The sequence below is a fragment of the Carcharhinus amblyrhynchos genome, chromosome 8 (genome assembly GCF_965287045.1).
Source record: "Carcharhinus amblyrhynchos chromosome 8, sCarAmb.v2.hapA, whole genome shotgun sequence".
Classification (NCBI taxonomy): domain Eukaryota; kingdom Metazoa; phylum Chordata; class Chondrichthyes; order Carcharhiniformes; family Carcharhinidae; genus Carcharhinus; species Carcharhinus amblyrhynchos.
The window spans coordinates 39077683-39104041 of NC_137331.1; the positions used below are offsets into that span (position 1 = coordinate 39077683).

Genomic DNA, 26359 nt, shown 5'->3' on the forward strand with positions numbered 1-26359 from the left:
TAAATCCGGGAGCATTAGTGGGGTAAATATGTGGGGGTTACAGCTATAGGTGTGGGCTGGGTAACATGCTTTGTCAGCGAGTCAGTGCAGAGTCGATGGGCGGAATGGCCTCCTTCTGCTCCATTCTATTCTAATCCATACCTCCCTTGGGACTGGAACGCGCAAGAAATTTTTTTTTCAGTCCAACACAAATAAACGTAGACCTACATCCAACATTTAATTCCCCTGCAGTGAAGGTGCTTGTTTACTGATTGGGAATCAGTGTGTATGTGATGATAATTTTTTAAAAATCGGAGCCAAGATCGACAGAGCGTGTGCTGAAACTGAGAGAAGGATGGGGAGAATAAAAATGTGACAGGTTTGAATGGGAAGTTGTTGCTGCACGTTTGCTGGGGAGAGGGGGAATGATGGTAGCTCTGTTCCCAGGTCTGCTCCAGGCTGTTTCCAATTGCTGATTGGGCTGCATTTCATTAAGTAATCTTCCCCCACCCAGTCTTTACAGTACCTTGACAGAGAGAGAGAGACAAAAACAGGAAGTGTACAGCATTCTCACAAGCCCAATGAAACTAGCTTGAGCCACTCCATTGGTATTAACACTGCGCTGCTGCTGGGGACAATTTACTATTGTAATCGAGATTGAGAGAGAGACAGACAGACAGAGAGAAAGAGAAAGCCTCGGGGTGTTTGATGCATCGTTTCAAAGGGAAGGCGATTTCGGGTACGTGTGAGTAAAGGGGACATTCAGGTGGGAAGAAACCTCCTCGTAAATACACCGTGGAAAAGGGGAGATGAGTAGTATCGGCGCACGCACACACAGCAGAGGACATCTCGGTTTGATTTTATTAGGAGTTGCTCCTGGCTCTGTTTTGTGTGTGTGTGTGTGTCTTACAAAGCAAAAGCATTGTGCAATGTATTGACACTGTAACCACCTCTGTTTACGGAGCATTCAGAGCTTTGTAGGGGAAAGCCAGGACACTACAGTCTTCAGAATGGGCCATGTGTGTTGCATTGAGTGTGTGTGTTTTACAAAATTAATGTCAGCAGTTGTTCTGGCCCTTTCTACAAAGCAAGTGCCGTGCAGTTTCCGGTTACTGATATGGCGTTGCCAGTTTCAATTGAGTGATTCCTGCATGGGCTTGATTTTTTTTCTCTCTCCTATTATCTGCAATTCCTTTCCTAAGATTCTACCTGTTCTCCTTCCTGTGATGTCCTTTCACCATCCTATTCTCTCTCTCTCTCTCTCTTATCTCCCTACAATTCCTTTTCTCTGACAATACCTGCCTGTGGTGTCCTTTCACACGCCTGTTCTCTCTCCCTCTCTCTCTCTCCCCTTTTTATCTCTGCAATTACTTTCCCAAGCCTCTAGCTGTTTTCCTGTCCATTGTGTTCTTTCACCATTCTGTATATGTATTTGTGTGTCTTCTGAACTGGGTGCTTATTTGGGATTTTTTTTTACTCCCCAAGAATGATGGGGTGCAGAAGGAGGTCATTTGACCCATGGAGTCTGTGCTAGCTCTTTCTGGAAGAAGATTCCAATTACCTCCCCCTTCAGTCTACACCTCTGACTTCTCCACTTCCAAGCATTTATTCAATTCTCTCTGGAAAGTTTAGGTTGGATCTGCTCCCATTGCCAGTTCAGGAGGTGTGATTACTTTTTTGTCATTCCTCTGGTTCTGCCAGTTGATTGCAAGCTCTCCTTGCTGATGTTCTTCTCCCCCACCAACCCTACCTGAAGTGTAACGTGAACCTTGCAAGAATGCAAAAGTTTCTTGTCTTGGGTGGGGCCTTTGGAGTTGTTGCTGCAGAGTTTAGATTTTATGATGTGATTGTCCATATTAGTACATGATGCTGTGGCTACAGTAGTGATGTAGCCAACTTTCCTGAAGTGCTGGGAGCAATTTAGTTTGAAATATTAATCTAGTTTGTTCTTGAATCCAGTGCCTTCATCTGTGTTGGAAAACGTTTTGTGTGTGGGAGGGGGAGTGGGGTTGGTGGTAGTGTGATTGGTTTTCCCTTATTGGAGGCCCCTATGAACTGTTACCATTGCTTGTGTAATATTGCTGAGGGACCTGGGTTTGATTCCCAACTTGGGTTACTCTCTGTGTTGAATTTGCACATTCTCCCTGTGTCTGCATGGGTTTCCTCTCACACTCCAAAGATGTCCAGTTTGGGTGAATTGCTAAATTGCCCTTTAGTGTGTCAGGGGACTCTGCAGGGTAAATACACACGGTTACAAGGATAGGGCCTGGCTGGGATTGTTGTTAGTGCAGGCTCAATGGGCCAAATGGCCACCTCCTGCACTGTAGGGATTCTATGTTGCCATGGAGAATTGGCACGTTGATGACCTCAGCCAGTTAAAGTCAACTTGCTAACCAGTCGGCATCCTTTTTTCCTGTACCGTAAATTGTTGTGATTGTTTGAAATTTGGCATTCTTGTGTTTGTCTTCATGAGTGCAAGATGAAAAATTTCAGCAATATGGTGATACTCTTCAAAGAGAAGGAAACTTATTGGCTGTAAGATGATTTTAAGAAGGGTGGGGAGGTGCAGGGGAGCGGAGACAGTTTGACGGACTGTCAGGAAGGATCCAGTGAGGTAAAGGAGACTTTGAGATTCACTTCAGTATTGATCTTGGGAGGCATTGTGTTGTGAGGCTGAGTGTATCTACTGACCAATGGTGATACTTCCAAGCAGAATGGGCAACCATTCAGAGTCTAGGATCATATAAGTTTGCATTGGACCTTGTGTGTTTTGCACCAATTGTGTTACAGGGTATGGCTTGCTCAGGGAGCGGTAGAAAGGTTTACGGGGAAAGTTCAGCTGCTATTGAATTCTGCAAATCTGCCTAGCTCCCGGTGCAATGTTTTGCTTATTCGATGGAGAGTTGTATTGTATTCTGAGTTAGGGAGGTATAAATGAGCATTTCCGCGCAAGAAGACTAATATCGTCATTTTAACAGCTTGCCTGGTTAGATTTGGGAAATAATTAGTAGCTGAAATCTTGTGCAGCCGGCAAAATGTAACTGATGCAGCTCATTACAAAAGCTGAATGTAGTTAGCAAGTCCTAACTCTCGGCAAATTAACATGCAAATTGACAGGTGCCCATCAAGGCTCAGGGGGTAGCACCCTTGCCGCTGGCTGAGGAGAATGTGGGTTTGTGTCCCATTCGCGGAGACTTGGCTGGCAAGTGGCACATTGGTTAGCACTGCTGCCTCACAGTGCCAGGGACCTGGATTTGATTCCTGACTTGGGCCACTGTCTGTGCAGAGTTTGTACATTCTCCCCATATCTATGTGGGTTTCTGCCGGGTGCTCCAGTTTCCTCCCACAGATTGAAGGACGTGCTGGTTAGGTGCATTGACCCGAACAGGTACCGGAGTGTGGCAACTAGGAAAACTTCACAGTAACTCCATTGCAGTGTTAATGTAAACCTTACTTGTGACTAATAAATTAACCTTAACTTCTTGATTGCTGTTGGAGCTGTACCCATTCAGGTGAGTGGGCAGTATTGCATCACACTTCTGACTTGTGCCTTGTAGATGGTGGACAGGTTTTGGGGAGTCAGGAGGCGGGTTACCTGCTGCAGTATTCTTAGCCACGGTGCCTATGTGATGAGTCCAGTTGAGTTTCTGGTTTCAAGGATGTTGACACTGGGGAATTCAGTGATGGGAACACCATTGAATATCAAGAAGCAGTGGTCAATATGTGTCTTTCATTGGCTGTCAAGTTCTTGAGGATATCCTGAAGTGGTGAACGGCGCAATATAAATGGAAGTTCTCACTAATGGTCTTAATATCCAGCAGTGCAGTGTTGCACATGATCAAACATGTTATGCTAATTTGAATACTGGAAATATTACCAGACGACACAGTCTGAGAATAAAAGATCGACCCGTTTTAAGACTGAGATGAGGGAAATTAATTTTCTCTCAAGAAGGGTCGATAATACATGGAATTATCTTCCCTAGGGATGGCTGGGTCATTGAATTTATTCAAGGCAGACAGATTTTTAATCGATTATAGGGGGGCCAGATGGCAATGTGATTTTGATTTGATTTATTATTGTCACATATTAGTTTACAGTGAGAAGTATTGTTTCTTGCGTGCCAGACAAAAGCACTCCGTTTATAGAAAAGGGAAGGAGATGGTGCAAAATGTAGTGTTAAAATCATAGCTAGAGTGCAGAGAAAGATCAACTTAGCACAAGTTAGATCCATTCAAAAATCTGGCTGCAGCAAGGAAGAAGCTGTTCTTGAGTTGGTTGGTACGTGACCTCAGACTTCTGCATCTTTTTCCTGACAGAAGAAGGTGGAAGAGAATATCTGGGGTGCGAGGGTCCTTGACTATGCGGGCTGTTTTTCTGAGGCAGCAGGAGGTGTAGACAGAGTCAGTTGATGGTAGACTGGGCTTCATTCATGACCCTTTGTAGTTCCTTGCAGTCTTGGGCAGAGCAGGAGCCGTACCAAGCTGTAATACAACCAAAAAGAATGCTTTCTGTGGTGCATCTGTGAAAGTTGGTGATAGTTGTAGCAGACATGCGAAATTTCCTTAGTCTTCTGAGAAAGTAATGGAGTTCAGACCACAACCGGATTGGCCATGATCTTATTGAATGGCTGAACAGCTTACTCCTGCTTCTTAAGTCCTATATTCCAATATCATAAGCCATCCAATTGTTTGTCGTTCTGAAAGAACAATTATTCCGTCAGATTCTTGTGCAGTTCTGGGATGTGTTTGAACTGAGTTCATAGGATACAGAAGATCAGGACCGCTGATATTGCCTGAGTTCCATCGCACAACTTGCTAATTTTAATATGAAACACTCAAATCAACATTCAAAAGAGAGAGGCTTTCATTGATACATTACCTTCCGTGAACTTGGGGCATCCCAAAAAGCTAGATTTGTAGTGTCACTGTAGGATTCATGACATGACAGTAAATTAATGCAAAGCAAGCTCCCACAAACCTCAACAAGATGACTACAATATCTGTTTTTAAGTCTTGGCTGAGGAATGACTATTGTCCAAGACACTGCAGTAAATGTCTATGAAATAGTGACCTTGGGATTTTTCACACTCATCTGAATGGGCAGACATGGTCTTGGTTCAACATCTTCTCTGAAAGACGACACTTCTGATACGGCAGTGCTCCGTCACGAATGCTGGCTTAGATTTTATGCTCAAGTATCTGGAGTAGACCTTGAATCCGTGGCCTTCTCACCCGATAAATAGAAGTCCTACCAAAGTGACATCTTTATTTGACAACAACTGCTGTAAATCCAGAGCAGACACGTGTACGTAGAAATGCAGCTGCATCAGATGCAAAGTATCTTACATAATTAAGTTTGAGTCTTCAGTGGGATTTAAAATGCATTGCTTTGCACCACTACAAACAGCACAGTGGTTAGCACAGCTGCCTCACAGTGCCAGGGATCTGTGTTAGATTCTCGGTTTGGGTCAATGTCTGCGTGGAGTCTGCATGTTCTCCTTCTGTCTGCGTGGGTTTCCTCCGGGTGCTCCACTTTCCTCCCACGGTCCAAAAGACGTGCAGGTTAGGTGCGTTGGCCATGCTAAATTCTCCCTCAGAGTACCTGAATAGGCACTGAAGTGCGGCGACTGGAGAATTTTCACAGTAATTTCATTGCAGTGTTAATGTAAGCTTACTTGTGACACAGATAAACTTTAAATTGTCACTTGGCATCTCAAGGAGTGTAGGTTAGGGGGATTAGCCATGGTAAATGCTTGGAGTTATGGGGATAGAGTGGGGCTTTGTCCTGGAGTGAGATGCTTTTTCAGACTTGATGGGCCAAATTGCCCCCATGTCCACAGTAGGAATTCTATCATTAAATCCAGCTGTCAAAGTGTCATCCCCAGGATTGTGTTTTGTTTCTATTACCTATATATAGTTCATCATGGGCTTACCTGTGCTAGCTTTATTTCTATCCTCCTGAGTGAGGTACATGTCAGAAAAGAATGCCACTATTAGTTTTAAGTTTACATTGTTTATTTGGTATCATGAGTAAGATTAAATTCACACTACAACGAACTTACTGTGAAAACCCCATGGTCGCCACACTCCGGTGCCTGTTTGGGTACACCGAGGAAGAATTTTGTATGGCCAATCCACCTAACCAGCACATCTTTCTGACTGTGGGAGGAAACCAGATCACCTGGAAGAAACCCACACAGACACAGGGAGAATGTGCAGCTTCCACACAGACAGTGACCCAAGCCTGGAATTGAACCCTGGTCCCTGGCGTTCTGAGGCCACTATGTCACCCCTTGGTAACAGTCCTGCTTCAGGTCAGCGATTCCAGCTCTACTCCAGATACCTGAGCACAAAGTATAAAATTTATGTTTGTTTATATTCTGTGAGGTAGAGACAAGTGGGTTCAGATCATAGAGTCCACACAGTGCAGAAGGAGATGATTCGGTTTATCGAGTCTGCACCACCACAATCCCACCCAGACCCTATTTCCGTAATCCCAGATATTTACCCTGCTAGTCCCCCTGACGCTAGGGTCAATTTAGCATAGCCAACCCACCGAACCCGCACATCTTTGGACTGTGAAAGAAACCAGAGCACCCAGAGGAAACCCACATAGATATGGGAAGAATGTGCAAACTCCACATACAGTATGTGTGACCCAAGTCGAGAATCGAACATGGGTTCCTGGCGCTGGGAGGCAGCAGTACTAGCCACTGTGCCGCCCCCAGTGATTTGTACATTCCAGGTTTATGTCCAGTCAGTGATTTAAGTGTTTACAAAAAACCCAGAAATAGGCAACATTTTAAAAAGCAATAGATCTCCCAAATCTTGGCAGTCACATTAATCTGGTGCATGGCTTTTTTTTTATTACAGTTGTGCTTGCCCATATTTTAGTTGGGCATTAGCAAACACAATGCCAGCTTCTGTGCGTCTCCTGGGTCACTATTTATGAGATGTATAAGTTGAAAAGTTTCGCAGTGTAAATTTCACCTATGTATGATTTCCTGTTGTTTGTTCATTGTTGCCAAATCACATTTGCTTCCAAGGTTGTAGTTTAACCTTGAAGTGCCTGAAATGATCTGCCTACCTGTTCTGATGGATTACATTGCTATAGTGTTTACTATACACACCAATTAAGCAGCGAGTGGGGCAATGCTCCAACTGTAAAGTTTTATCAGCATGAAGCAAAGATAAGTGTGCATGGTTAATGCTCCATTTTTCTTAATAAAGAGGAACACATTGTATTAGTGCTGCACCTTATGTGACCTCTACGCATTTGTGTACTGTCGTCACTATTTCAATCCAGGAAATGATGCAACTAATTCACGTACAGCAAGCTCCCATAAACAACAATGTGACAATCTGATCAGTTTTTTATTAGTGGCTTTGATTGCAGTGTTGACCAGGAGACTGGATGTGTTGGATCTTTTACATCCACCTGGAAGAGTAGAGGGAGGTCTATCATAATGGCAAGCCACTCTGGGGCCATTACATTGGCTCCTTATGCTGGTGTGTTAGCCTAGATTGTGTGGGACTTGAGCAGGACTTGAACACACACCTTTCTGATCTGGGTCTGAGTCACATGCTGCCTTTTAAAGGGGATTTTCAGCCTCCTGTTGCATGCTTAGTTTTACTGGTATCTGTGCCTTTCGCATTTCACTGCATTCTTTAATTAGTTCCATTCCTTGCTCATCCACATGCAGCCAATGAGTCTGACAAATTTAGCCACTTCCTCTTGGGAACTCCAATTCCAGTGTGGAGTGCTTTTGAGATAGTTTAATTTGGCATTTAACAACATGTATTTATATAATGCTTTTAACATAGTAAAACTGTTTCACATGAGCATTCCTGGACAGAATTTGAGCCCGAGCTATATCTATATCAGGGTGTAAGAGGAACTGGTTAGAGGTGGGGGGAGGAGGGAGGAGCCCTTTGTGGGGATTGTGTATTCAGCTGAATTCAACCAGTACAGAGACTATGAAAGACAGCATGTAATGAGCAAAAAGAAGAAAGATAGTCAGCAAGCACTGGCTACCCCTTCTGCTGTGACGATACAAGTGTGAGATTGATGTACTCTTCTGAACACTTTTATTTCCCGCCCAGCTTGTCACCCCAACTGGAGGGTCCGATTACAATATTACACATTACTACCTTAGTCAATAACACTCTATACCGCTCAGCAGCATTAGGAGCGCATTAGTCCCTCATCCATTGGCCAAGGTTTACAAAACACATTAAGAACACAGTTTAAGTTCATAATATTTGGTTAAATTCTGGTTTATACAGACAATATCTTGCATATTGTATTAGGCACACGGTGAATCCTTATTCTATATATAAGGCACCTTGTGATCTTTACCTTTAACCTAGCCTACTTATTAGAGTAAATTTAAAATGAGGGACTTTTATACTATGAAGTTTACCCTCCTTCATAGGTGATGATAGACAGGTGACCAAAGTTTGGTCAGGTAGATAGATTTGATTTATTATTGTCACATGTATTGGGATACCGTGAAAAATATTGTTTCTTCCGTGCTGTACAGACAAAGCATACTGTTCATAGAGTACATAGGGGAGGAGGAAATGAGAGAGTGCAGAAAGTAGTGTTACAGTCATAGCTAGGGTGTAGAGAAAGATCAACTTAATATAAGGTAGGTCCATTCAGAAGTCTGATGGCAGCAGGGAAGAAGCTATTGTTGAGAATGTCAGTGCGTGATTTGATTTGATTTATTATTGTCACATGTATTGGGATGCAGTGAAAAGTATTGCTCCTTGCATGCTATACAGACAAAGCATACTGTTCATAGAGTACTAGGGGAGAAAGATAGGATGCAGAACTTTTATATCTTTACCCAACAGAAGAAGGTGGAAGAGAGAATGTCCAGGGTGTGTGAGGTCCTTGATTATGCTGGCTGCTTTTCTGTGGCAGCGGGAAGTGTAGGCAGAGTCAGTGGATGGGAGGCTGGTTTGTGTGATGGGCTGGGCTACATTCACAACCTGGGCAGAACAGCAGCCATACCAAGCTGTGATACAATCAGAAAGAATGCTTTCTATGGCGCATCTGTAAAAGTTGGTGTGAGTCGTGTGTGCTTTAACTAGGGATAGACTGACACTGGGGATAGAGATGGGTGCAGTTACCATGGGGGAAGGAGGATGCTATGTAAGCTATTCACTCTTTCTTGGAGCCTCCCCGCACGTGTGTTTCATGGCAGGAGAATCTTTTGGACCTTGGGTCCCGCTGCTATCAATAGGATTTCCCACTGACTGCACCCAATGTTGCCAGGAGCCCCATAGTGGGGGTCTATCAGCAGCAAGATTAAAGGGTCCTGCTGGCATGAACAGCCGGAGATGCCAGTCAAAGCATTTCTTGGCAAGGCCTAAGGCTCAATATATTGTTTTACTTGGTCTGCTCTTGAATCCTGATTGTTGTAAGTTGCTACCATTTCTCTCTGACTTGCATGTGTCAGTAATGCAAATCCCTGCCTCTTCAGTTTAACCCTAGAGTTCAGGTTTGACGATTCCTTCACCTCTGTGTGCAGAACATGATGTGGAGATGCCAGTGTTGGATTAGGGTAAACACAGTACGAAGTCTGACAACACCAGGTTAAAGTCCAACAGGTTTATTTGGTAGCAAAAGCCTTTTGCTACCAAGTAAACATGTTGGACTTTAACCTGGTGTTGTGAGACTTCTTACTGTGTGCAGAACATTCCAGAGATCAGGCAAGGACATGTTCGTTTAAGCTGTACCGTTCCAGTCTGCTGTTGGCGAAGCCAAAAAAAAACATTTAAAACAGCATGAATCATGAGATTGTGGACTAATGCTGGAGTAAAATATGCAAATAACTACGTACGAGAATTTGGCTTCTCAGTCTGTTAATGAAAACAACCATGTGTGTTTTGTTCTTAAATAAATCTCTTCCTCCCACTAACCCAGTTTGTAGCCTGAGTCTCAAGCTTGCTTGCCTGTTACTTTCCAAAGCAACAACTTGGATGTCCATCATTGGTGGCAGGAATTGGGTGGGGGGGCCTGATGGGTGAGACACATTAGCCTGGATTTTGCACTCAATGGCAAATGCTTCACAGACTGTGGAGTTGTGCACTGGAACTTGGAGTAATTGCAAGCCCCTTTCTACTCCACACCCTCTACAGGAGAGCTAGGACCTGTGAACAGGGCATTGTATATCCCATTAACTAATCAGATTATGTAATAATCAGTGCTTAAACTAGGAAGTGTGAATTTGAATATCCAATACCAAATCATGTACAGAAAGTGAAGTAGACAAGAGAAGGAAGAGTTTGGAAATAAATCCTTAAGTTTGTTTATATTTTGAATTTTCAATAATACAAAACGAGAGAATGAGAATCCACATTTGTAAAAGTAGTTTCGAACTTTGGAGAGGTTGTTTAAAATTTATTTCTTGGCCACAACTAGGCTTGCATTAACACTGCAATGAAGTTACTGTAAAAAAAATCCCCACGTCGCCACATTCCGGCACCTGTTTGGGCACACTGAAGGAGAATTTAGCATGGCCAACGCACCTAACCAGCACGTCTTTCAAACTGTGGGAGGCAATCGGAGCACCCAAAGGAAACCTACACAGATACGGGGAGAACCTGCGCAGACGGTCACCTGAGGGTGGAATCGAATCTGGCTGTGAGGCGGCAGTGCTAACCACTGTGCCACCCCTATTAATATGGTGAGCACTCAAAGCCTCACTACAGTTTATACTACACAATATAGTATAAATGGCAGCAACAGCTACCTTGTGTAAATACTACAATTCTTCACACTTATGTATCTATATTGTTTTAGTCCTTACTCTATTGTCCTTTCAACAGACAATTGTCATTGACACTTGATGTGTTTATTTATCTCTTTACAATAAATGAGTTAACCCTTTTCTTGAGAAATCAATTTCACTCCAGTTTCTGACGAGCCCTTTCTCTCACTTGCAGCTCTAAAAATGTGTGCCTCAATCTTCTTTGGAACAGCATAACCTTTGACTCACTGTGAGTATTGCTATAAAGATATGTAATTATGTCCCATTCTATCCATCCAGTTTGCTACATGTTGTTCTGTCCATTGTTTTGAACATCTGTCTGTGTTCATCTGTTATGAATGGTGAATTGTATGGTTGTGAATGCACCTTTACTGACTGCTGGCCAAATATTATATTCATAAAATGGCAACAAATCATATCCAAAGTCTTCTTAATGAGAGAGACAAGTAGCTTGAGAACATGACAAAGCACTGTCGGAAATGTTTGCAGTCATTTGAAGAAGAAAACTTGACTATTGTTGAAATAAGAGACCCGCTGCTGAAGTCTTTCATCTGTCATGACTTCTTTCATATAGCCGGGTTTAGAGCTACAGCTATAATTTTACATCTGAGCTGATCAGGCCAGGATTTCATGTCGGAGTGGTGGTGTGTATCGCTGTAATGTCTCCTCTGTAATTTGAGTTGGGCATTGAATTGTTCTGGTGGATTTTCACCTAGCACATTGTGGAAAGGATGCTCATTGCGCTGCTCCATTTCCGAGATGAATTTGAGCATGGGGAGGAGTGCATTGAGGTGTATAAGGAGATTATTGCAGCTGCAGATTCACGTGCAGCAAATGTATCATCCTATACACATTGAAAATATGCAAGGGGAAGGGGGTGAGGTGTCAATTGAAAATGGGATCTTGTGGAAACCCGGGAAAATGTTAAATCTAGAGTGCATCCCAGTGCAACACTGTCTATTTATGCATATACAGTATCATTAAAACTGAACTCCCTTAACACTGCGCAAATGCAAAGAATGTAAGTTTGATAAGTACAGATCCAGAAGGTGGTGCACATTTGGATTACTAGGGAACAGTGACCTGGCACAAATAACAAGGAATGAAGAAAATTACAGCACAGGAACAAGCCCTTCACCTCCACCCCCCCCCCCCCCCCCCCACCTCCCCCATGCCTACACCAACCATGCTGCTGACTGAACTAAAACCCCTTACCCTTCTGGGGACCTTATCCCTCCATTCCCATCCTATTCATATATTTGCTAAGACGCCCCTTAAAAATCATTATCGTATCTGCTTCTGCTACCTCTCCTAGCAGTGAGTTTGAGGCATCCACCACCCTCTGGCTTTTAAAAAAAAAAGAAAAAAATCTTGCCTCGTACGTCTCCTTTAAACATTGTCGCTCGCACCTTAAACCTGTGCCCTCTCGTAATTGACTCTTCCACCCTGGGAGAAAGCTTCTGATGATCTAATATGATGTTCGCTTCCTTGAGCAGCACATTGCAAAACAATTCAATCACGTCAGACAAGCTCATGGACATGGTGTTGTTGTTGAAATAGCGTATAATTTTTGTGAAGGTGAAGGAGTCCTTCACCATGCATGTGCAGAGTATCATCTTGCCGACCAATCAGCACCCCTTTTCTTGTGCAGTATAAATTGCTTTCTTTTGAAATTTGGTACTCTTGCATCTGTCCTAATGAGTGCAAGATGGAAAACTTTTTTCAGCGTGCTGAAAAAAGTTTTCCATCTTGCACTCATCAGGACAGATGCAAGAATGTCAAATTTCATTATGTTGCTCCATTTCTGAGATTTTTTTTCTCTCTCCAACAATCCTCATACAACAACAAATTGAAGAGAAAAAGGTGAAGGAGATAAATTAGAGGCTGGAGAAGATGGGGGAATTAGAAATCTTTTAGTTGCCATCTTGGGTTTCAGTTGAGCTGAACAGTTGGACACAGCAGAAGAAATGTTGAGGATAATTTAATTGTATTTAAACAAAGCAATTCATGTTACATCTGCAATAGTGCTTTCCTGTGCAGAACATTGATCGAGGCATTTTTAAATGAAACCTTTATGAGCACCCTGAGTGAACTATTCAGGAATGGTCAAAACTGAACTTACTTGTGGATCACAGTAATTCTTAGTGCATACAGTTGGTTCAAAGAACATTGAGTTTTTAATTGGGTGCTGGAACTTGGTGTGGCCTTCCCGCTTCATTTAAAAAAAATACAAACTTGCAGTGCAGCGTCAGGAAAATATAGAGTGTGAGCTAGTTACCAAGGTGGTGGTGAACTGCCTTTTTGCAGCCCGGGTGCTGAAGGTTCTCCTGTAGTGCTGTGAGGGAGCTCTATAATTCTGACCCAGCAACAGCAAAGAAATGTGCTGTGTGATTCCCACATGTTTTTTTTTGGTCCTTTCTAGGTGGTAGAGGTGGCAGGTTTGTGACTTACTGTTGGCATGTTTCTGAAAAGTATTTTGTAGGTGGTACACATTGTGGACACAATCATGGATGGGCTGCCAATTTTTGGGGCTTCTCTCTGTCCATCCTAAAGGTTATGATGTGGACATGCCAGTGTTGGACTGGGGTAAACACAGTAAGACGTTTCACAACACCAGATTAAAGCCCAACAAGTTTATTTGATAGTAAACCCACAAGCTTTCAGAAACACTGTTCTTTTGTCAGGTGTGTGGAAAGTTCTGATCAGAGAAGGGCATATAAAAGCACACACAGTTTACAGAATACTGATTAGCTGTGGGGACTCGCATTCTAATCTGCTATTCAAGTCTTAAAGGTGCAGACAATGTGAGTGAGATAGCATTAAGCATAGGTTAAAGGGATGTGTATTGTCTCCAGACAGAACAGTAAGTGAGATGTTGCAAGCCCAGGCAAGTCATGGAGATTACAGATAGTGTGGCATGAACCCAAGATCCCGGTTGAGGCCGTCCTCGTGTGCGGAACTTGGCTATCAGTGTATGCTCAGTGACTCTGCGCTGTCATGTGTCGTGAAGGCCGCCTTGGAGAACGCTTACCTGAAGATCAGAGGCCGAATGCCCGTGACCGCTGAAGTGTTCACCAACAGGAAGAGTCTTGCCTATGCTTAATGCTATCTCACTCACATTGTCTGCACCTTTTAAGACTTGAACAGCATATTAGCTGTGGGGACTTGCATTCTAATCAGAATTCTGTAAACTGTGTGTGCCTTTATATGCCCTTCTTTGATCAGAACTTTCCACACACCTGATGAAGGAACAGCATTTCCGAAAGATTGTGGCTTTACTATCAAATAAACTTGTTGGACTTTAACCTGGTGTTGTGAGACTTCTTACATTGTAAAGGTTTACAGAATGGAAACAGGCCCTTTGACCCAACTTGTCCTTACCGTTCAGTTTTTACCACTAAGCCAGTCCCAATTACCCGCATTTGGCTATATCCATCCTGTAGCTGTCTAAATAAATGAACAGTCGTATATCATTACATGTCTCTGATGTATTAACATAAGAACATAAGAAATAGGAGCAGGAGTAGGCCATCTAGCCCTTCGAGCCTGCCCCGCCATTCAATAAGATCATGGCTGATCTGTCGTGGCTCAGTTCCACTTTCCCGCCCTCTCCCCATAACCCTTAATCCCCTCTCTTATCAAAAACTTATTACGCATTATTACACATTATTATACGTATTATTACACATTATTCATCCCAGTTCACAAAGCATGTGATTTTCAAGCTCTTTGTAAATGATTTTCAACCATTTAAGCAGAACAGTCAAAGAATGATGTTCCCTCTGTGTGTGGGACCATCATATCAGGAATGCCGAACCAAAAATTATCTTTCTAATGTTTGCTTTACTGCAATTCAAGGAAAACTTGATTTTCGATTTGATTTATTATTGTCACATGTATTAACATACAGCAAAAAGTATTGTTTCTTGCACACTATACAGACAAAGCATATGTATACATAGAGAAGGAAAGGACAGGGTGCAGAATGTAGTGTTAGTCATGGTTAGGGTGTACAGAAAGATCAACTTAAGGCGAGGTAGGTCCATTCAAAAGCCTGACAGCAGCAGGGAAGAAGTTGTTCTTGCGTCGGTTGGTATGTGACCTCAGGCTTTTATATCTTTTTCCGAAGGAAGAAGATGAAAGGGAGAATGTATGGGGTCCTTAATTATGCTGGCTGCTTTCCCGACGCAGCCGGAAGTGTAGATGGAGTCAGTGGGTAAAAGGCTGGTTTGCATGATGGATTGGGCTACGTTCACGACCTTAATTCCTTCATACCACCAGTAAATTGTACATGCTCCGGATGGTCAGACTTACCCAGGTTTACATAGGGTGTACAATATCAAGGCAATCCAGTCCATGCTGGCATTTATGCTGTTCCACTTGAGCCTCCTTCACTCTTTCCTCATTTAAATCTCCCATCATAATCCTCTATTCCCTTCTCCCTCAGATGCTTGTCTAGCTTCCTCCTCGATACTACTCTCATGGTTCGGTCCCTGCTCGTTCTGTTCCACTTTGCAGCGCTGCAATATTGCTCTCCAGGGCAGTTTGGCATAGCTAATAAACACTGACCTTGCCTGTCGCTCACACCCCATGAATGAATTTCTTTTTAAAAGTCAGCAACATATGTTTTTAATCCAACATCTTGTATACAATGGCAACCTTTTGTATGTCCAAAAAAGAGCATATTTATTTTTGAATAGGGTGACGTTTTTAACACGGTGGCACAGTGGTTAGCACTGCTGCATCACAGTGCCAGGGACCGGGGTTCGATTCAGGCCTCAGTTCATTGTGCAACTCCACACAGTCATTCTTCCTGTATTTGCATGGGTTTCTTCTGGGTGCTCTGGTTTCCCCTGTCAATCCAAAGATGTGCATTGGCTGTGCTAAATTGCCCCCGAGTGTCCAAAGATTTGTAGATTAGCCGTGCTGAATGCGCAGGGTTACTCAAAGAGCAGGGGGAGTGGCCTGAGTAAAATGTTGTATTGGAGAGTTGGTGTAGATGGGCTGAATGGCTTCCTTCTACACAGTAGGGATACTATGAGAACAGTCTGTGGTGTCTCTGTTTCTTGTGATCAGTATCTAGACAGTAGCCTGCAAGGTCAAACGACAAATCCTTAGATACTGAGGCACGTGAAAAACCGGCCTGCTCTGGGTTACGATTTGGAGTGGGGGTGGGGAGGTTGCAAAATAGAAATTTGAGCTAAAGATACACAGCAAGGCTCTCCATTATCTGGGAGTGTTGATTATCCTGATTTGAAATGGTAAGCTGGACTTGCCCTCGTTATCTCTCACGTGCTGGTCTGTTTTGTATGTCCAAAGCTCCTTTCTTCACTCATTTATTTCTGGTATTGAATGTTGTTAATTTTTTTACCATTCTTTAAAAAGCCCCACACTTTTGTAATGCTGATAGATACCATCACAACATGATTTTTAGCGAAACAGATTCCTATTGCACTTCTAAAATTTAAATTCCATAAATTTGTAATCTGTTTTAATATCCAAACATCAACCACACAACCATCTTTTATAGTTCTGCTGATTTGAGATAGTCCAAGATTCCATTGTTCAATTCATAGAATCCATACAGTGCAGAAAGAGGCCATTCAGCCCATTGAGTCCACACCAAATCTCTGAAAGAACATTCCACCCAGGCCCTCCCAACTGCCTTATCCCTGTAACCCCGCGCATTTACCCCACTAATCCACCTAACCTGAACATCTTAGTTTTAAGTTTTATTTATTGGTGTGACAAGTAGGCTTACATTAACACAACAAAGTTATTGTGAAAGTCCCCTAACTGCCACACTCCGGCACCTTTTCGGGTACACTGACGGAGAATTTATCATGGCCCAAGCACCTAAACCGGCACATCTTTCAGACTGTGGGAGGAAACCTGACCATGCGGAGGAAACCCACGCAGACACTGGAAGAGTGTGCAGACTCTGTACAGTTACCCAAGTCGGGAATTGAACCCAGGTCCCTGGTGTTAAGGCAGCAATGCTAACTGCTGTGCACCATGCCAGTCATACCTAACAATTGCTCACTCCATAACAACAGTACAGCACTAAACTTTCCATTATGTTGTGATGGTTACCGGAACACTAAAGATTGTCATGAAAAATTATGTTGCAATTGGCTGATATTTGGCCAATTCTACTTGCTAAATCATTTTTTTAATAATGCCTCTTGCAACATAATGTGTAATTGAATGGACCTTCAATTTAAAACAAAAAGCAATACCTCAGGTGTTCCAATGTCAACACTTTCCAAACTTGTGATCTCTGCCACCTAGAAGGACAAAAGCAGCAGCTCTGTGGGAACACAGGGCAAGTTCCCCTGCCAGCCACACACCGTCCTGACTTTGGAAATATATCGGCCATTCCTTCAATGTCGCTGGGTCAAAATTCTGGAGCTCTATTTCCTGACACGCTGTGGGTGTACCTACACCACAGAATGCAGTAGTTCCAGAAGGTGGTTCACCATCACCTTCTCGAGGACAATTAGGGATGGGCAAGAAATGCTGGCATTGTCTGTGACACTATCTTTAGATCTTAAGGGATTGGCTTTTAACATCAACTTGGTGAAAAGGCTTATTCTTTTAGCGGCTGTGGGCTTATAACTGACCTTGAGTCTCAAACTTAGCGTCACCTATGAGTCAGAAGGTTGTAGCTTCAAGTCCCACTCTGGAGCTGTGAGCTTAAGATCTAGGTGGACACCCATCGCACAGTTATGAGAAGATGCTGCACAGTTGGAGGTGACTTTTGATGATAAAGCCAGGGCTCTGTCTGCTTTCTCAGGATGCTAGTTTTTAAGAAGAACAGAAGGAAATATTCCTGGCAAATATTTAATCGCAGATCCCTCAAAAGATTGAGGGGTGACCTCACCCAATCATGAAAGGGTTTTGATTAAGTACTTGGGGCGGGGAGGCAGAGATGGACAATTGCGGGGGGTGGCAAAAGCTAAGAAGCCACAAATGTCAGAGTCATTAATAATCACCATTACTGTAGCACAGTAGTTAGTACTGTTGCCTCGCAGCGCCAAAGTTTAAAAAAGTTAAGCTTGTTTATTAGTCACAAGTAAGGCTTACGTTAATACTGCAATAAAGTTACTGTGAAATTCCCCTAGTTGCCACACTCCAGTGCCTGTTCAGGTCGATGCACCGAACCAGCACGTCTTTTGAAATGTGGGAGAAAAACTGACCAGGAAGAAACCCATGCAGATATAGGGAGAACGTGTAGACTCCATACAGACAGTGACCCAAGCCAGGAATTGAACTCGGGTCCCTGGCACTGTGGGGCAGCAGTGCTAACGACTGTGCTGCCCTGTGCCAGGGACTGGGTTTCAATTTCAGCCTCAGGTCACTGTCCATGTGGAGTCTGCATGTTCTCCCTTTGTCTACATGGGTTTCCTCCGGTCTCCTCCCACACTCAAAATTAGGTTGATTGGCCAAATTAATTTGCCCCTTAGTGGCAGGGAGATTAGCAGGGTTGATATATTGGATGACAGGAATAGGGCCTGGGTGGGAGTTTGGTCAATGCAGACTCGATGGGTCAAATGGCCACCTCCCTCCTGCACTACAGGGATTCTGTTCTATGAATAACTTTACCCAGGTTTGTGGAACTCACTGTCACAAGCAGTTGAGACAGTGTAGATATATTTGAGGGGCAACTCAGTGAACACAAGAGAAAGGGATACGAGGATAGGGTGACCAGTTAGGCAAAGAAAGATGGATGGAGGCTTGTGTGGAGTGTAAATACTAGCATGGGCAGAATGGCCTGTTGCTGTTAATCATCACACCACTTTGTGGGAGCTTGCTGTGCACAAATTGCTGCTTTCCCTATATAACAGCAGTGACTGCACTTGGCTGTGAAGTATTCTTTGGGGGCTATGGAAGGTGCTATCTAAATGCACAGCTTTCATTTACTTTTCTGCCTGTCTCAGATCTTGCAGGTGAGCAGCCTGTTCTATACTAATAAAGTCTCTGACCTGGTTTTTGAGCTGCCAGGAGTTGATTGCCCCACAAGTGTCGACATAGCAGAGCTGGGAGCTTTCAAACAATCTGTGCTGATTGGTTTCCTTCCTAGTTTGAACAACACTCATGATGAACCATTACATTTTAGCAATGACATCCCATCCTGTTGACATTATAATCATTGCCGGACAAGGCTTGTCATGTAGCTGCTCTCTGTGATCTGGCTGCTGTTTAGCACAAGTCAAATTTTTTTTTGTTAGTTGCGCATCCAAGTTGAACACAAGACCCCCTCACTCATGCACACCCCAGAACAGAGTGGCAGTGTGGAGGCAGTGACTTCCTCACAGGACAGCCGGTGCTTTGTTCGATGTCTGTCCGCTAACTTATTACAAAATTGGTCATAGTCTGTGTTGAGGTCTGATTTTTGTTTTTGTCATTCATTTCAATGCACAATACTGACCTTGTTTTACATGGCTGCGTGCAGAACAACTTGAGTGATCTCCACACTATCTTCCAACGTAGCTTAGAGGAAACGTCAGACACTGACAGAAACAGGTACAGCAAAATTAGGACGGCAAATGGAATGTCGTCATTTGTCGCAAGGGGAATGGAGTACAAAAATAGGGATATTTTGGTACTGTTGTACAGGGAGTTGGTGAGAGCGTGTGGACAGTTTTCTGGCCTCCTTCTTTAAGGAAGGATATAATAGCATTAGAAACAGTTCAGGGCAGGCATTGGCCTATGGTATTATTGCTCCATTATTAATCCAGAAACTCAGCTAATATTCTGGGGACCCAGGTTCGAATCCTGTCGTGGCAGATGGTGGAAATTTGAATTCAATCAAAAATATCTGGAATTAAGAATCTACTTTTGAGCATGAAACTGTAGATTGTCGGAAAAACCCATAAAAAGTGAATTACGGTTTATCTTTCACCAGAGTGTCAGCCCTGGTGTAATTGGTCCACAGCCTCTGACTCAGAAGGTTGTGGTTCAAGCCCTGCTCCAGAGACCTGAGCACAAACATTTAGACTGGGCACCCAGCGTAGTACTGAAGGTATACTGCACTGTTGGAGGGGACATCAGATCCTCTCCAGTTGATGTCAAAGATGCTATGACAGTATATTGAAGAAGAACAGGGAATTCACCATGGTTTCCTGGCTGATGTTTATTTAACTACATCAGGAAAAGCTGATTATCTATTTGTCATATTTGTAGCAGCTACATGTGTGCAAGCTGGCTGCTGTGAGAGCAGCAAATACATCTCAATATATTATGTAAACACGCCCACCAAAATCTTGCTGGCATTTAGGCTGGCAGAATCCTATGGTCCTGCCAATGCCTCACCCCACCCCAAATTTCCTCACTGTGATGGCTTGGTTCAACAGGTAACCTCTGACAACGACGGGATCATAAGATTCAGTCTCACTGCCAATGAGTAGCAAACCATCTCCTGCCACCACCATGTATGTCACCGGAGGGAGAGAAAAATCTCACCCACCATCTTGCTTATCCACTCTGACCGGGTGACTTCATCTTGGTTCCAATATAATTGATTGCTTGTTGCAAAGCTTTGAAACCTTTATTAGCAGTCCTTGAACATCTGTGTTTGCTGTAAAGAGACCCAACAACAGGCCTTCACGAACTGAACTGCCGAGCCCTGTGCTTATTTAGAGTCTCTCCAATTCATTTTAAACAGGGAATTATCTGTGCAGACAACAATGGGAGATTTATGCAGGCACTTGATAACAGCTCAAGCACATGCGCTGGCTCAAAGCTTGATCAAACACAAAGACAGAAGATGAGAGCATTTATTGAAGCTGTAATTGGAGCAAAGCACTTGTAGTTACTCCTGGCAATTTGCAATTCAGCTACAAGAATGTGACGTGAGCATGTTTTTGATTTATTATGGTCAAATGCATTGGTTATTTTTTGCCTGCTGTATAAAGCATATCGTTCATAGAGCACATGAGGAAGGATGAAAGGAGAGGGTGCAGAATATAGTGTTATAGTCATGGCTAGGGTGTAGAGAAAGATGAACTTAATATAAGGTAGGTCCATTCAAAAGTCTGGCAGCAGGGAAGAAGCTGTTCTGGAGTCGGTTGGTACGTGACCTCAGACTTTTGTATCTTTTTTTCCCAATGGAAGAGAATGCGTGGGGTCTTTAATTATTTTGGCTTCTTTGCCGAGGCAGCGGGAAGTATAGACAGAGTCAGTGGATGGGAAGCTGGTTTGTGTGATGGGACTGGGCTACATCCACAGCCCTTTGTAATCCCTGGGAAAGACACTGTGATTCAAGAATCTGTTTTGACACAACTTTTGTCAAGTTGCAACTTCTTTTGGCTGTGAATCACTGGCTGTTATGGTCACTTTTCATCGCAAAAATAGTTATATTTTTGAACTAACAGTTATTCATAAAAATGCTAATTATAAACAAAAACATGTAAGAGCTCATTATAAAAGAGCTTTAAGGGTTTTGAGAAAGGAATGGCACTCCCCTCCAATATTCTGCATTTGTTGCTCAAGGGATTGCAATTTAACTCGGTCTGTTTTTTTTCTCTAAATCTCAGTGACAAATGTATCAATTTTTTATTCTCTGCCACATTTCTGTATAATTGGCCAATGACCTATAATTGAGCTCAAAGGGAATCTGTCAATATTGAACCATGTTCATGGTTCAAGTTGTACTCTGACCTGATCTGACCCCCAGATGAGATTGCAGATGTAGTCATTGCGAGGAGTAGGATACTGCATTACAGCTGGTCCCTTGCTGCCCAACCCCATTCTGTCAGTGTATTGATTGACACGGCAGCAATTTTGCACCACACCCGACCACTGACTTCGGGGCCGATTGACTCTGCGCATCTGTAACCTGCTGTGAGGAGAGAAACACTGGCATCACATGATGCCAATCTACCACCTGGTTTCGGTGTCAGCAGAATTATCAACAAGGAATTCTAAAAATAAGTGGTACCTAGTGCAGTGCCGCAGTGTTGAAGGACAAAGCTGTGTAGCCATGTCCTCTACATTGATCAGTTAGTTATTCACTGACATGTTACACATTTTTTTGAAGTGTTTTTCTTCTTTTAAATGTAGCAATCAGCTTGATGGGTTGGATGTAAAGAGAGAACCCGCATTCTCTACCACATGGGATGTTCCTTTGCACCTCTGGCAAAATGCTGAGAAAATTGCAAATCTCAGTCTAATGTAGTGCACTGTCTACACTTGTGTCTGGCTACACTTGCCGCTGCCTCGGCAAAGCAGCCAGCATAATTAAGGGTCCCAAGCGCTCCACGCATTCTCTCTTCTAGCTGTGGCATGATGGCACAGTGGTTAACACTGCTGCATCACAGCACCAGGGACCCGGGTTCAATTCCAGCCTTGGATCATGTCTGTGTGGAGTCTGCACATTCTCCCTGCATCTACGTGGGTTTCCTCCAGGTGCTCCGGTTTCCTCCCATAGTCCAAAGATATGTGGGCTAGGTTGATTGCTCATGCTAAATTGACTCATAATGTAGGGTTAAAAGTTGGGTTACAGGAATAGGCCCTGGGTGGGATTGTGGTCGGTGCAGACTCAATGGGCTGAATGGCCTCCTGCACTGTAGGGGATCTTTTCCATCGGGGAAAAAGATCTGAAAGTCAGGTCACGTACCAACCAAGTCAAGAACAGCTTCTTCTCTGCTGCTGTCAGACTTTTGAATGGACTTACCTCGCACTAAGTTGATCTTTCTCTACACCCTAGTTATGACTCTAACCTTACACTCTGCACTCTCTCCATTCCTTCTCTATGAACAGTATGCTTTGTCTGTATAGTGCTCAAAAAATACTTTTCACTGTATACTAATACATGTAACAATAATAAATCTGATCAAATGGATTATCCAATAGTGCAACAACGATGCCAGGGAAGGTGATGGCCCAGTGGTATTATCGATAGCTGAGTTTTTCGAGTCTAATGTTCTGGGGGAGACCCGGGTTCAAATCCAGCAACGGCAGATAGTGGAATTTGAATTCAATAAAAAAATCTGGAATTAGGAATCCGCTAATGACCGTGAAACCAATTTCGATTGTTGGAAAAACCCATCTGATTCACTCGTTGGTTAGGGAAGGAAATCTGCCGTCCTTACCTGGTCTGGCCTACCTGTGACACCAGAGCTATAGCAATGTGATTGACTCTCAACTGCCCTCAGGTAACTCGGATGGGCAATAAATGTTGGCCCAGCCAGCGATACATATCCCGACTCATTACAAAATGCCATATTGTTTGTCCCCTTGTTACATCCAGAACATAATGTTTTAGGGAATTATCCTGGACACTCTCCACAAATCCACTTCTTTTACTGACAGCTGCTTGCTTGCCTCTCCTAGTCTATGTTTAAAGTTAAAGTTCCCCCATTAATAGCCTTTGCTATACAGTTGCCTAATTTCTGCATCTACGCAATGTAGCACTTCACCAGATGGTCTATGCACAGCATCTATTACAGTTTTATATCCTTCACTATTCCTCAGCTCTACCCATGAGGTTTCCACTGCTTTCCCCTCTTTATATTCTCGTTCACCAGTGAAGTGATTTTGTTTCTAATCAGTAAGGCTACTCCATCCCCTCTCCCGTTTTCCCTATATATCCTGTAAGTCTCACAATCCGATTATATTTAGTTCCTAATCTCGACCATCCTGTAGCCATGTCTCAGTAATGGCTATGATATCATCATCTCCAATTTGAATTTGTGCTGGCGATTGTTTAATTTATTCCTTCTCTGAATTAATATATCAAATTTGAGACAAGGCACTTGCCATATCTATTTCTGCACTTTAGGATTTGGCAAATGCAAGTGCCTAAGCGTTTAAAAAGATGTGCACCTGTGTGTAGTGTGTGCACGTTTAAATCCCAGATGATTTGGCTTTGTCCCTTTGGGGTAATCAGAAGGAAATGAACTTGTAATGAACCAAATAAGCATACTCCTCCAGTTAACAAAAGGGAATTGAAACTTCAAACAAAAAGGGGAAAAAAAAACACTCTTACACACAGCCCATTTTATTTTCAGTTGCAAGTGAGGAGCAGAGGGAAATGGAAAAACTATTTTACTCAGCTAGCTATATCTCAGACACCTGAATGGGTAGTAGAAACAGATTTGATTGTAACTTTCGAAAGGGAATTGGTAAATGCGGTGGGCAGGATTTTATGGCCTCATTCAGTCCTGCTCGAGGCCAATGGAGATTTCTGTTCTGGAACCTTGTTTGCTCTGGAATCGGTGCAAGTAAGGTGGTAGAGTTTTGGCCTGTACTTTGTTTATAGGCCTGTTGGGGGGAGGGGAGGGTGGAACTCGGGGAGTTGGACTAACTGGAACCACTCTGATTGACAGGGTTGTCAATCCCATCTAACCCATCCCCCACTGTTCTCATGCCCTTCCCTCCCTCCCAGAACCAGGATAGGGTTCCCCTTGCCCTCACTTTTCACCCCACCATTGAAGGACCATTCCCTCCAACTCCAGCATGATGCCAACATTCAACACATCTTGCCCTCACTACCATGCCAGCGTTCCGCAGGGACCGCTCTCTCTGGAACACCCTTGTTCACTCCTCCATGAAACCCAACACCTCAAACCATGGCACCTTCTCATGCAAACACAGAAGGTGCGACACCTACCCCTTTTATCTCCTCCCTGTTCACCATCCCAGGTCCTAAATACCCCTTTCAGGTGAAGCAGCAATCTGGTCCATTGCATTCGCTGCTCCCAATGCGGTCTAGTCAACGTCAGAGAGACCAAACGCAAACTGGGTAAACACCTTCGGTCAGTCTGTAAGCAGGACCCAGACCTTCCTGTCATTTGGCACTTCAACACACCACCCTGGCCTCCTGTCCCCATGTCCGTACTTGGCCTTTTGCAATGTGAGAAACCTCATAACATCAGATTAAAGTCCAACAGGTTTATTTGGTAGCAAAAGCCATTAGCTTTCAGAGTTGCCCCTTCATCAGGTAAGTGGGAGTTCTGTTCACAAACAGGGCATATAAAGACACAAACTCAATGTACAAAATATCGACAAGCTCGGTATTTCAACACAGACATCAAGTTTTTACAAACCCCAGTCCAATGCCAGCATCTCCACATCTTTTACGATGTTCCAGTGAAGCCCAACGCAAACTGGGAGAACAGCACCTCAACTTCTGACTGGGCACTTTACAACCTTCAGGATTGAACTCTTGAGTTCAACAACTTCACAGCGTGAACACCCCCTCCTTCTTCACCCCTTTTCCACTTATTTTGTTTCTTCTTTTCATCTCATTCATCTATTTTATCATCCTTCATTCTCACTTCCGTTTTTCCACTTCTCCATTCCGTTCCTCTTGCTCCCGCCCCCAACTGCCACATTCCTCAGGCAGTCCCTTTACCATCTGTATCTCTATTCTGCCATCCGCACTCTGATCACTTAATGGACACTTTAAGCACCTTTTCTTAGCAGCCTTCATCCTCATATACATTTCCTTTGTGCAATTACAGGCCCTCCCCGCATCCCCCCACCTTCATTGTGTAAATCTCTTCTGTTTTTTTGCTCTTAGCTCTGACAAAGAGTCATCCAGACTCAACATTGGCTCTATTCTCTCACCACAGGTACTGTCGGACCTGCTGAGATTTTCCAGCGTTTTCTGGTTTTGTTTCAGATTCTGACATCTGCAGTATTTTGCTTTTATGGACTAACTGAAAAGCTGGCATAGGCTTGATGGGCTAAATGGCCTCCTTCTGTGCTGTAACATGAGTTCACTCACTGTACCACAAAATGTTGCAAGTATTTTGAAATCAACATCAGGAAAAGTGTCAACAGTGACTCAGGATTGACGAAGCTTGAGCTAATTTGTGCTTCTCTCTCTCTCTCTCTCTCTCTCTCTCTCTCTCGTATTCACACCTTCTCTCGCTTTCTCTCAGTTGTGCGTCGTGCAAGAGGCCTCGTGGTAATATCGCTAGATTATTAATTCAGAAACTCAGCTACTGTTCTGGGGACCCAGTTCAAATCCCACCACGGCAGTTGGTAGAATTTGAATTCAATAAAAAATATCTGGAATTTAAGAATCTACTGATGACCATGAAACCATTGTCAATTGTTAGAAAAACCCATGTGGTTCACTAATGCCCTTTAGGGAAGGAAATCTGCTGTCCTTACCTGGTCTGGCCTACATGTGACCCACCATATTGCCACAACACTGCTTAGCCAAGGTGTTCAGGTCAGAGTTGACTCAAATTGTTTTTAGCTCTTAGTATGCATGATGAACTAATTCAAAGCCATTTTCAATATGGCGGCACGACTGGTGTCTCCTAGTTGTCCAAGTTTTGACGCTGTGGAGTTGTTTGCCAGGCCAATTTTAGAGGGCAGTTAAGAGTTAGCCATCTTGGTACATGTGTGGTGATTGTCCTTTCAACGATCAATCTGCAGAGTGAAGATCACATGACCCACGGAACCAATCTGGGAGCAGGGTGGGGTATCACCCTGGTGAGTGTGGGCATCTGGACTCAGTCATCTCGGGAGCTAATTGTGGCCACAATGCTGGACGCCTCTGTGTGGTTTTTAACCTGCGAATGAACGAGTTTTCCCTAAACTAGTGAGTGAGCACCTTTTACAGTGTGGGACTGGAGT

The 26359-nt window shown here is 43.5% G+C and overlaps 1 protein-coding gene across 3 annotated transcripts in view; it reads left to right on the forward strand.

Moving 5' to 3' along the window:
- Positions 1-530: 530 nt before the first annotated feature.
- The window catches only part of LOC145346526 (myelin basic protein), a 175789-nt gene continuing 149960 nt past the window's right edge, over positions 531-26359 (forward strand). For 2 of the 3 annotated variants that reach the window (XM_080193900.1, XM_080193902.1), the window contains exons 1-2: positions 531-718; positions 10938-10991. The gene's annotated coding sequence lies outside the window, so the exon portion shown is untranslated. The remainder of the gene's footprint in view (positions 719-10937; positions 10992-26359) is intronic. The other variant, XM_080193901.1, reaches the window with a different exon arrangement.